The sequence below is a fragment of the Lathyrus oleraceus genome, chromosome 2 (genome assembly GCF_024323335.1).
Source record: "Lathyrus oleraceus cultivar Zhongwan6 chromosome 2, CAAS_Psat_ZW6_1.0, whole genome shotgun sequence".
In the NCBI taxonomy this organism is placed as follows: Eukaryota; Viridiplantae; Streptophyta; class Magnoliopsida; order Fabales; family Fabaceae; genus Lathyrus; species Lathyrus oleraceus.
In genome coordinates this window covers 467,884,990-467,894,824 of record NC_066580.1, presented here as the reverse complement: position 1 = coordinate 467,894,824, position 9,835 = coordinate 467,884,990, and the positions used below count along the sequence as shown (strand labels likewise).

Genomic DNA, 9,835 nt, shown 5'->3' with positions numbered 1-9,835 from the left:
ATTCACTAAGCTCAAAGAGGTATGGTCTCATCCCCCATTTTGATCTGGCCCTAAGCGGGCGATACCCTATTTATTTGTTTGTATCAATGAAAGTTATTATGACCATTTTTTTGCAAGAAGATGACATATTCCAAGATCTAAGTACTTAATTTGTAAGGTATTGCATGGTCATGAGGTACGATACCAGAAGAAAGAAAAGATCGTTTTAGCCCTTGTAACAACGACTTAGAAGTTGAGGGCTTACTTCCTAGCACACCATATCACAATAAGGATGAACTACCAAATCAAGAAAGTGTTGTTCAAACAAAAGTTGACGATGAAAATGACAAAGTGAGCCATAAAACTCTTTAAATTCAACATCGTCTACAAAACACGAAAGACACTCAGAGCTTAAACCTTGATCAATTGTATTGCTGAAACTTCATTTAAGGTTCCAGGTGGATTGTGCTTGTCGATGAATCTTTCAACTTAGAGGAAAGTATGGCTGAGATCCTTTTTGAAAGAGACAATGGAGTCACTCTAGATGGTGCAATAAGATTTTAATTCCCTACCTAAAAAAATCAAGTAGAGCACGGGGCTTGCTTTGCCGAACTACACATGGCTCTCAAAATGGGGGGCGAAGAGGTAGTTATCAAATATGACCCACAATTGGTCACATCTCAAATTAAGGGGGAGTATCAACTTAAATATACAATCGTGAATCATAACATAACGATTGAGAGGGACGTTATGGCTAACTCCAACTAGGTGGAAGTTAACCACATTCCTATAGAGCAAAATTGGAATGTGGACCTCATATCCAAACTCATCATCTCTAAGGTAAGGGACTACAACAAAAATGTGATACATGAAAGAAGATCGTGATAAAATGTCAACAACATTGCACATGAAAAAATATATCAAAACATAACCTTGAAAGTCACATGTCCTGAAAGATTTTGCACGACTTTAAATACACATTAAAACATTTATGGTCCTCACTTATATAGAAATATTGTTAGTATCAACTAACCTTACAAGTTAACATGCCAAAAGTGACTATATTCGTATATGGACTACTGATAACACCGAAATTTACCGTATTTTCGACTCCGATTTCACATGCATTCTAGTTGTTTTATTGTTATTTTGTTGTGTTATTGCTATGTTTTCCTTTGTTTTCAGCTTTTTACTTTAATCGGAGCCCCGATCGAGAAAAGGAGTGAAAAAGAGCTAAAAACCCTAAAAATAAGCATTTTGTACTTGTGGCCTACCCCATGGCTGGCGCCATAGACCCTACCATGACGTGTCCAAGCTCAACTTCCCTCAACTGCCACGTTCCCCACTACTTCCACTAAGGCGCCTCAGATTGGCCTTGTGGCGGGCGCCATGGCCTTGTGGCGGGCGCCACAAGAGGAAAAGTTTTCCCTCCCATTTTCAAGTTGAAGGGCATCCTTGTCATTTCCATCTTTTTACTTGCTTATAAATAGAAACTCGAAATCACTTTTATAATCATCCAAACTTAGAACAGAGGCAAATTCAGAGCAACTTTGTTTCACTTAGGCATATATTCAGTATTTTAAAGTGGTAATCGCTTCGCATTGGAGTATTACCACAATTGTGTAATCAAGTCTGTGATAGAGTCTGTAATCGAGTTTGGAGCACTTTGGAAGGAAGTTAATCCTGCCGCTATTTTCATTTCCGCTTTGCAATTTATTCAACCCTCCGATTGGAGCAGGTTTTTATTACTTGTCTTTATCTTATTTATTTTCCCGCACTCGCTTTACTTTATTTATTTTCCTCGCACTCGCTTTAAATTATTTATTTCCTCGCACTCGCTTTACATTATTTATTTCCTCGCACTCGCTTTACATTATTTATTTCCTCGCACTCGCTTTAAATTATTTATTTCCTCGCACTCGCACTACTTTTATTTACTTTCCTCCCACTCGCACTACTTTTATTTACTTTCCGCACTCGCACTACTTTTATTTAAATTAATGCACTTTTACTTTACCATGTCTAACTAAATTTATAAGGTTAGAATGTAAGGATCGTAATTGAACCAATAATCCGTACAATTGTTCGTAGAAACACTTAAGGGTTATTTTAACTTTCAACTTAAGTTTTCCCGCACTTCAATTCCGTTGGGTAAGATCGAAAGCCATCCAACGTCTATTTAAACTTAATTGTTTTTAACTATTTCAAAAACAGTGAAAGCGCTTTGTTTAGTTCATTAGGAGTTTTTAACTTAAGAAGAAAATAGATTTTAAAACTATTTTCGGATGCGTTTATAAGTTTAGAGTCTGGTTCGTGAGAACCTCTTTTGGTTAAGAAATCCAGGTTATAATACTTTTCAACTTAGTCAAGATACTATATTTCTTAAAGATAGGTTTACTACTCTAACGCAATGCGCACCTTTTTATAAGTGACAATAAGAGGGTTTGATTATGGAGTACAACTCGGTTCTGAATACGCGAAAGCGACAGTTCCTGTTAAATTAGTTCTTTTCAAAGTAGGAAACATTGCCCATAAGTAGTTCTATTAGCAAGTACTTGGATTATTAATTGATTATGTGAATTACATCCGACCCTGTCTTTATTAATTAAACTTTATTCAATACTTTACTTTTCATTGCACACTCTAAAAACACCTATTTTGATCGCCTTTGATAAACACCATAATAATAGATAACGATAGATTGACACTTGGTCTCTGTGGATTCGACAATCTTTTATATTACTCTGACGCGTTCGTATACTTGCGAAAAGCACCGCATCAAGTTTTTGGCGCCGTTGCCGAGGACCAATTTCGTCAAATTTCATTTTCCTGTTGTTATATCGTTTAGACTTAGGCTATTTCCCGCCGGTCAATGCGAATAACTCGCAGCACCGGAAGTTTAAGCTTAGTATACCCTCTGGCGGAACCTGAACGTTATGCTCGCGGACGTTTATTCTTTCATAGAATTAAGAGGGCTATGGTCGGAGATCAAAACCAAAGACCTCTTAAAGATTTCTCCCAACCATCAAATGAAGAACCTAGTTCTAGTATAGTAAACCCAACCATCCCAGCTAATAATTTTGAACTTAAACCATCCCTGTTGCAACTAGTGCAACAGAGACAATTCGCAGGTCTCGCTACTGAGAACCCAAACCAACATTTCAAAATATTTCTTCAATTAGCGGACACTTTTAAAACCAATGGAGCTTCTTCTGAGGCAATAGTTTAAGATTATTTCTTTTTCCCTCAGAGATAAAGCCCTATCATGGTTAGATTCCCTTCCACCCAATTCCATTACGACTTGGGATAACCTTAGAAGAGTTTTTCTTGCTAGATATTTTCCCCCGAGTAAGATCGCCGTTCTTCGAAACCATATAACTAGATTTACCCAAAACCAAGGAGAATCGTTGTTCGAAGCTTGGGAGAGATATAAAGAGTTGTTACGAGCATGCCCACATCATGGTTTAGAAAATTGGTTAATCATTTAAACCTTCTATAATGGACTTCAATATAACACTAAGATGACCATCGACGCTGCCGCAGGCGGTGCTCTGATGAACAAACCTTATCCTGAAGCTAGTGCCCTCATCGAAGATATGGCTCAAAACCATCAATCATGGGGAGTTGAACGAGCGACAGTTGAGAAGAAGGAAGCCCAAGGAGGAGTGCATGAACTAAACTCTATAGACATGATGCAAGCTAAAATGGACGCATTAGCCCTTAAGGTCGAGCATATGTGCATAAACCCGAATACTGTAGCCGTAGTTTCGTCGGATTGTGAGATATATGGAACCAAAGGACACCAATCTGCAGAATGCAGTCTATTAAATGAAACCCACTCTGAGCAAGTGAACTACACCCAAGGGAACCCATATTCGAATACCTATAACCCTGGATGGAGGAATCATCCGAACTTCTCCTATAAAAACAATAACCCTATCCAAAATAATGCACCTCCGAGACCTAGTTATCAAGCCCCTAGATCAAATCAACCTATGCAACCTGTGCCACCAAAGCCGAGCCTTGAGAAAATTATGGAAAATTTTATCACCACTCAAACCCAACAAAACAAGGAGTTCATGAACCAAAACATTCATGTTAACGAATTGATTACTGAGTTAGGAACCAAGGTTGACCAAATAGTTACTCATACCAAGATGCTTGAAACCCAGATCTCTCAGGTAGCTTTAAACCAAGCCCCTCAGACTACACCTGGAGGACAATTCCCTGGACAACCTCAATAAAATCCGAGAGGACAAGCCAATGACATTACCCTACGAAGTGGGAACGCTTATGATGAGCCACCAAACCCTAGATTGAGTGAACCCGAAACTTCTAAGGAATGTACCAAGCCCACGGACGAAGTAAAGGAACCAGAGGAATTTGAAAACCAGGAAGGTCGAGAAAAAGGAGGAGAACCTAAAGATAAAACTTACATACCACCCCCGCCATATAAACCACCTATACCATATCCGCAAAGACTCAAACAAACCCAGATCAATAAACAGTATCAAAAATTTATTAAAGTTATAGAAAAACTTCATGTAGAAATCCCTTTCACAGAAGCCATCACCCAAATACCTTCTTATGCAAAGTTTCTCAAAGACATCCTTACCAACAAACGTAGACTTGACTATCCGAAGCCTTTGGAATGTAATGCTATTTCCGAGGATAAATTAGCGAAAAAAGATAAAGATCCTGGAAATTTCTCCATTCCTTGCCTTTTGGGTAATCATGTCATCGAAAAAGCTTTTCTAGACTTAGGAGCTAGTGTGAGCCTAATGCCTTTAGCAGTTTGTGAGAGGTTAAACTTAGGAGAATTACAACCCACTAAGATGTCACTTCAGTTAGCCGATAGATCTGTTAAATATCCGATAGGCATTTTAGAAGATGTCCCTATTAGGATAGGTCAGTTATTTATCCCCACCGATTTTGTTGTCATGGACATCAAAGAGGACAATGATATACCAATCCTTCTAGGTAGACCATTCTTATCGACTGCAGGAGCCATAATATATGTCAAGAAAGGAAAGTTGACATTTGAGGTAGGTGACGAGAAAATAGAATTTATACTTTCGAAATTTCTTATGGCACCTGTGATGGGAGACTCGTGGTATGCCCTAGATATCATTGATGAATGTGTTAGAGAATAAGAACAAAAAGAAATTATAAAAACAATTAAGTTACCATCAACTCTCATAAGGGAAGATGATGACTTTAAGAAATCCTACATCGATGATAACCTTTACGAATGTTTATCCCTTACTCCAGATCATATGCCATGCCCTAAGAAACCAACCTTAGAACTTAAGGAACTGCCTAAGAACCTGAGATATGAGTTCCTCGATGAAAAGATGAATCGTCCAGTTATAGTTAGTGCTACCTTGAGCCAAGAGGAAACGAACCAACTTTTAGACGTTTTACGAAGATATCCCTCAGCCTTAGGATATAATATCTCTGACCTGAAAGGCATAAGCCCATCCGTATGCATGCATCGGATTTCACTCGAAGAAGATTTAAAACCCTCAAGGGAGCATAAGAGAAGAATAAACCCTATAATGAGTGATGTTGTTAAGAAGGAAGTTCTTAAGTTACTCGAGGCAAGTATAATCTACCAGATCTCGGATAGTAAGTGGGTGAGCCATGTGCATGTAGTACCCAAAAAGGGAGGCATCACAGTCGTGCAAAACGATAAAGGCGAACATGTAGCAAAACGGTTAGAAGGAGGATGGCGGATGTGTATAGATTATAGAAAATTAAATAAAGCAACTAGGAAGGATCATTTCCCTCTACCAATTATAGACCAGATGTTGGAGCGTCTAGCCAGACACTCTTACTTCTGCTACCTAGATGGATACTCTGGATTCTTCCAAATACCTATTCACCCCGAAGATCAAGAAAAAACTACCTTTACATGCCCTTATGGAACTTTTGCCTACAGACGAATGTCATACGGCCTCTGTAATGCCCCAGCTACTTTCCAACGTTGCATGATGTCCATCTTCGCATATTACCTAGATGGTATCATGGAAGTGTTTATGGATGATTTCTCGGTTTGCGGATTTGATTTCCACAATTGTCTTGCTAACCTTGAGAAAATCCTGGAGAGATGCATGGAGGTGAACCTCGTGCTAAACTGGGAAAAATGTCATTTTATGGTGACTGGAGGAATAGTTTTAGGACATATAGTTTCCGAAAAAGGTATAGAGGTAGATAAAGCTAAAATAGAAGTTATAGAAAACCTAAAACCACCAAAAACCATCAGAGAAGTCTGAAGCTTTCTTGGACATGCTGGATTCTACCGGCGTTTTATTAAGGACTTCTCCAAAATAACCAAACCTTTAACTGGACTTTTAATGAAAGATGCTGAATTCATTTTTGATGAAAAATGTAATGACGCATTTAATCTTTTAAAGCAAGCATTAACCTCAGCACCCATTATGAAACCGCCCGATTGGTCGGAACCTTTTGAAATAATGTGCGATGCTAATGATTATGCAGTTGGAGCCATTCTAGGACAAAGGAAAGATAAAAAATTACATGCCATTTATTATGCCAGTAGAACCCTAGATGCTTCCCAACTTAACTACGCAACAACGGAAAAAGAATTACTCGTTGTAGTTTTCGCTATAGACAAATTTAGATTTTACCTAGTATGAGCAAAAATTATAGTATACACCGACACTGATGATGAATATGATCGGAGAGAGAGATCTCCCGTACCCCATGTGTCCCCTCATCATCCTTCACCACCACACACCGCACCATCTTCTTCTTCTGCAGGTACCACTCCTGGCTTTTATATTACGGAGGAGATGTAGCGTGACCACATGGCTAGAGAGCAAAGGCGTGACGACCTACTCTCTACCATCCAACAACAGCCGGCGAATAACATGAGCTTCATGCAAGAGTCGCAGCGGAGGACAGACAGGTCCTATGACACTGTTCTACAATCCCTGCAAACGATCACAGATACACAAGCCTGTCAGCAACACTACCACCAGAGACACATGGCACTCATTAAAGCCACTCAAGGTTCCATTTTGGGTAACCTTCGAGAGGTGAGGACCACTCAGGATGCCCTGCAGGCGAGGATGGATCAGAGAGACCGTCGTCGTACCCGATCCCGTCGTCCACCTCAGGATGGCGAGGGCACCAGTGGTCAGCAATAGGTTGTCAGGTAACTCTTCCCTTATCTTATTTCGAAACATTGGGGACAATGTTCGATTTAAGTGTGGGGGGAGACTCTATCGTCTTTTCTCTATTGTTTTTTCTCGTCTTTCCTTTATCGCTTTTTCTTTGTTGTTTTTAGATAGTTTATTTCTTTTTATTTCCTTTTAGTTGTTTTGCTTTTTTTAGTATAATGCATAAGTCTGACGAGTCACCAAATATGGTAGATCTTTAGTACAATCCTATCTCCCCATACCTTTAGCCCCACCAAAAAAACTTTTGCAAAAGAAAATAGGGTTATTCCGAAAGTTTTCAGGTTTTAAAGACATGTTTTGAGTAAGGATGCAGTGACTTGGGAGAACTTTACGAAACATCAGTATTATTTTAGCACCATAGACTTCGTAAATATATAAACCACTCCCGAAACCCCATATACCATGGCCTTAATCATCATTTCTGTATAAGTCCCCAGTAGTTTATCTCAGCAGTCAGCTCCGACCTACGCATCCTCTACGTAGGGGACCGATGCAAATAAGTGAATGATCCAGTAAAATAAATAAAAAAACAAAAAAAAAAAAGCAAAAAGGTAACTCCGGTATAGGTGACCCTCACAAAGTCATTTAAACCAAAGAATTGTAAAAAATTGCTACAAAAAGAAAAAGAAAAAGAAAAAGAAAAAGAAAAACTTACCCATTGTTAGTTGGTTCAGAGATAACTGGCACTGGACTCGGTAGGGAGGATTACGATCCGATCCCCCACAACTACAGTTGGGTCCAATAAAAGGGTTTACACATATTTATGTGCCAGAAACCCCATGCTCAGATCATAATCACTAACAGGTCACTCTACTATGAAGCATGTACGGATAACGGGCTTAATGTGATTGCGCCCGAATGAAAAGGACACAAAAAGAGATGAAGAGGCAGGCCTAGATATTGTGGGATAATATGGGTTGGTTAATATAGGAATGAAGTATATGTCCGTATTTGCGGATTAGTGTCATCATGATACCCTTAGTTCACTCAGTTAGTACCTATCACTGCATCCCGACTTGAACTTAGAATTTTTACCTGAAGCACTCGTTTACACCAGTTTTTCTTTTATGAGCTTTTTAATGTTTTGCTTGAGGACAAGCAAAGGTTTAAGTGTGGGAGAGTTTGATAACACTGAAATTTACCGTATTTTCGACTCCGATTTCACATGCATTCTAGTTGTTTTATTGTTATTTTGTTGTGTTATTGCTATGTTTTCCTTTGTTTTCAGGTTTTTACTTTAATCGGAGCCCCGATCGAGAAAAGGAGTGAAAAAGAGCTAAAAACCCTAAAAATCAGCATTTTGTACTTGTGGCCTACCCCATGGTTGGCGCCATAGACCCTGCCATGACGTGTCCAAGCTCAACTTCCCTCAACTGCCACGTTCCCCACTACTTCCACTAATGCGCCTCAGATTGGCCTTGTGGCAGGCGCCATGGCCTTGTGGCGGGCGCCACAAGAGGAAACGTTTTCCCTCCCATTTTCAAGTTGAAGGGCATCCTTGTCATTTCCATCTTTTTACTTGCTTATAAATAGAAACTCGAAATCACTTTTACAATCATCCAAACTTAGAACAGAGGTAAACTCAGAGCAACTTTGTTTCACTTAGGCATATATTCAGTATTTTAAAGTGGTAATCGCTTCGCATTGGAGTATTACCACAATTGTGTAATCAAGTCTGTGATAGAGTCTGTAATCGAGTTTGGAGCACTTTGGAAGGAAGTTAATCCTGCCGCTATTTTCATTTCCGCTTTGCAATTTATTCAACCCTCCGATTGGAGCAGGTTTTTATTACTTGTCTTTATCTTATTTATTTTCCCGCACTCGCTTTACTTTATTTATTTTCCTCGCACTCGCTTTAAATTATTTATTTCCTCGCACTCGCTTTACTCTATTTATTTTCCCGCACTCGCTTTACATTATTTATTTCCTCGCACTCGCTTTAAATTATTTATTTCCTCGCACTCGCTTTAAATTATTTATTTCCTCGCACTCGCACTACTTTTATTTACTTTCCTCGCACTCGCACTACTTTTATTTACTTTCCGCACTCAAACTACTTTTATTTAAATTATGCACTTTTACTTTACCATGTCTAACTAAATTTATAAGGTTAGAATGTAAGGATCGTAATTGAACCGATAATCCGTACAATTGTTCGTAGAAACACTTAAGGGTTATTTTAACTTTCAACTTAAGTTTTCCCGCACTTCAATTCCGTTGGGTAAGATCGAAAGCCGTCCAACGTCTATCTAAACTTAATTGTTTTTAACTATTTCAAAAACAGCGAAAGCGCTTTGTTTAGTTCATTAGGAGTTTTTAATTTAAGAAGAAAAGAGATTTTAAAACTATTTTCGGACGCGTTTATAAGTTTAGAGTCTGGTTCGTGAGAACCTCTTTTGGTTAAGAAATCCAGGTTATAATACTTTTCAACTTAGTCAAGATACTATATTTCTTAAAAATAGGTTTACTACTCTAACGCAATGCGCACCTTTTTATAAGTGACAATAAGAGGGTTTGATTATGGAGTACAACTCGGTTCTGAATACGCGAAAGCGACAGTTCCTGTTAAATTAGTTCTTTTCAAAGTAGGAAACATTGCCCATAAGTAGTTCTATTAGCAAGTACTTGGATTATTAATTGATTATGTGAAT

The 9,835-nt window shown here is 38.6% G+C and overlaps 1 non-coding gene across 1 annotated transcript; it reads right to left on the bottom strand.

The window, feature by feature from the left end:
• Positions 1–3,338: 3,338 nt before the first annotated feature.
• On the bottom strand, positions 3,339–3,445 carry LOC127125079 (small nucleolar RNA R71). The gene has a single exon (XR_007804543.1). It is a non-coding gene; the product is annotated as a small nucleolar RNA R71 (small nucleolar RNA).
• Positions 3,446–9,835: the final 6,390 nt, after the last annotated feature.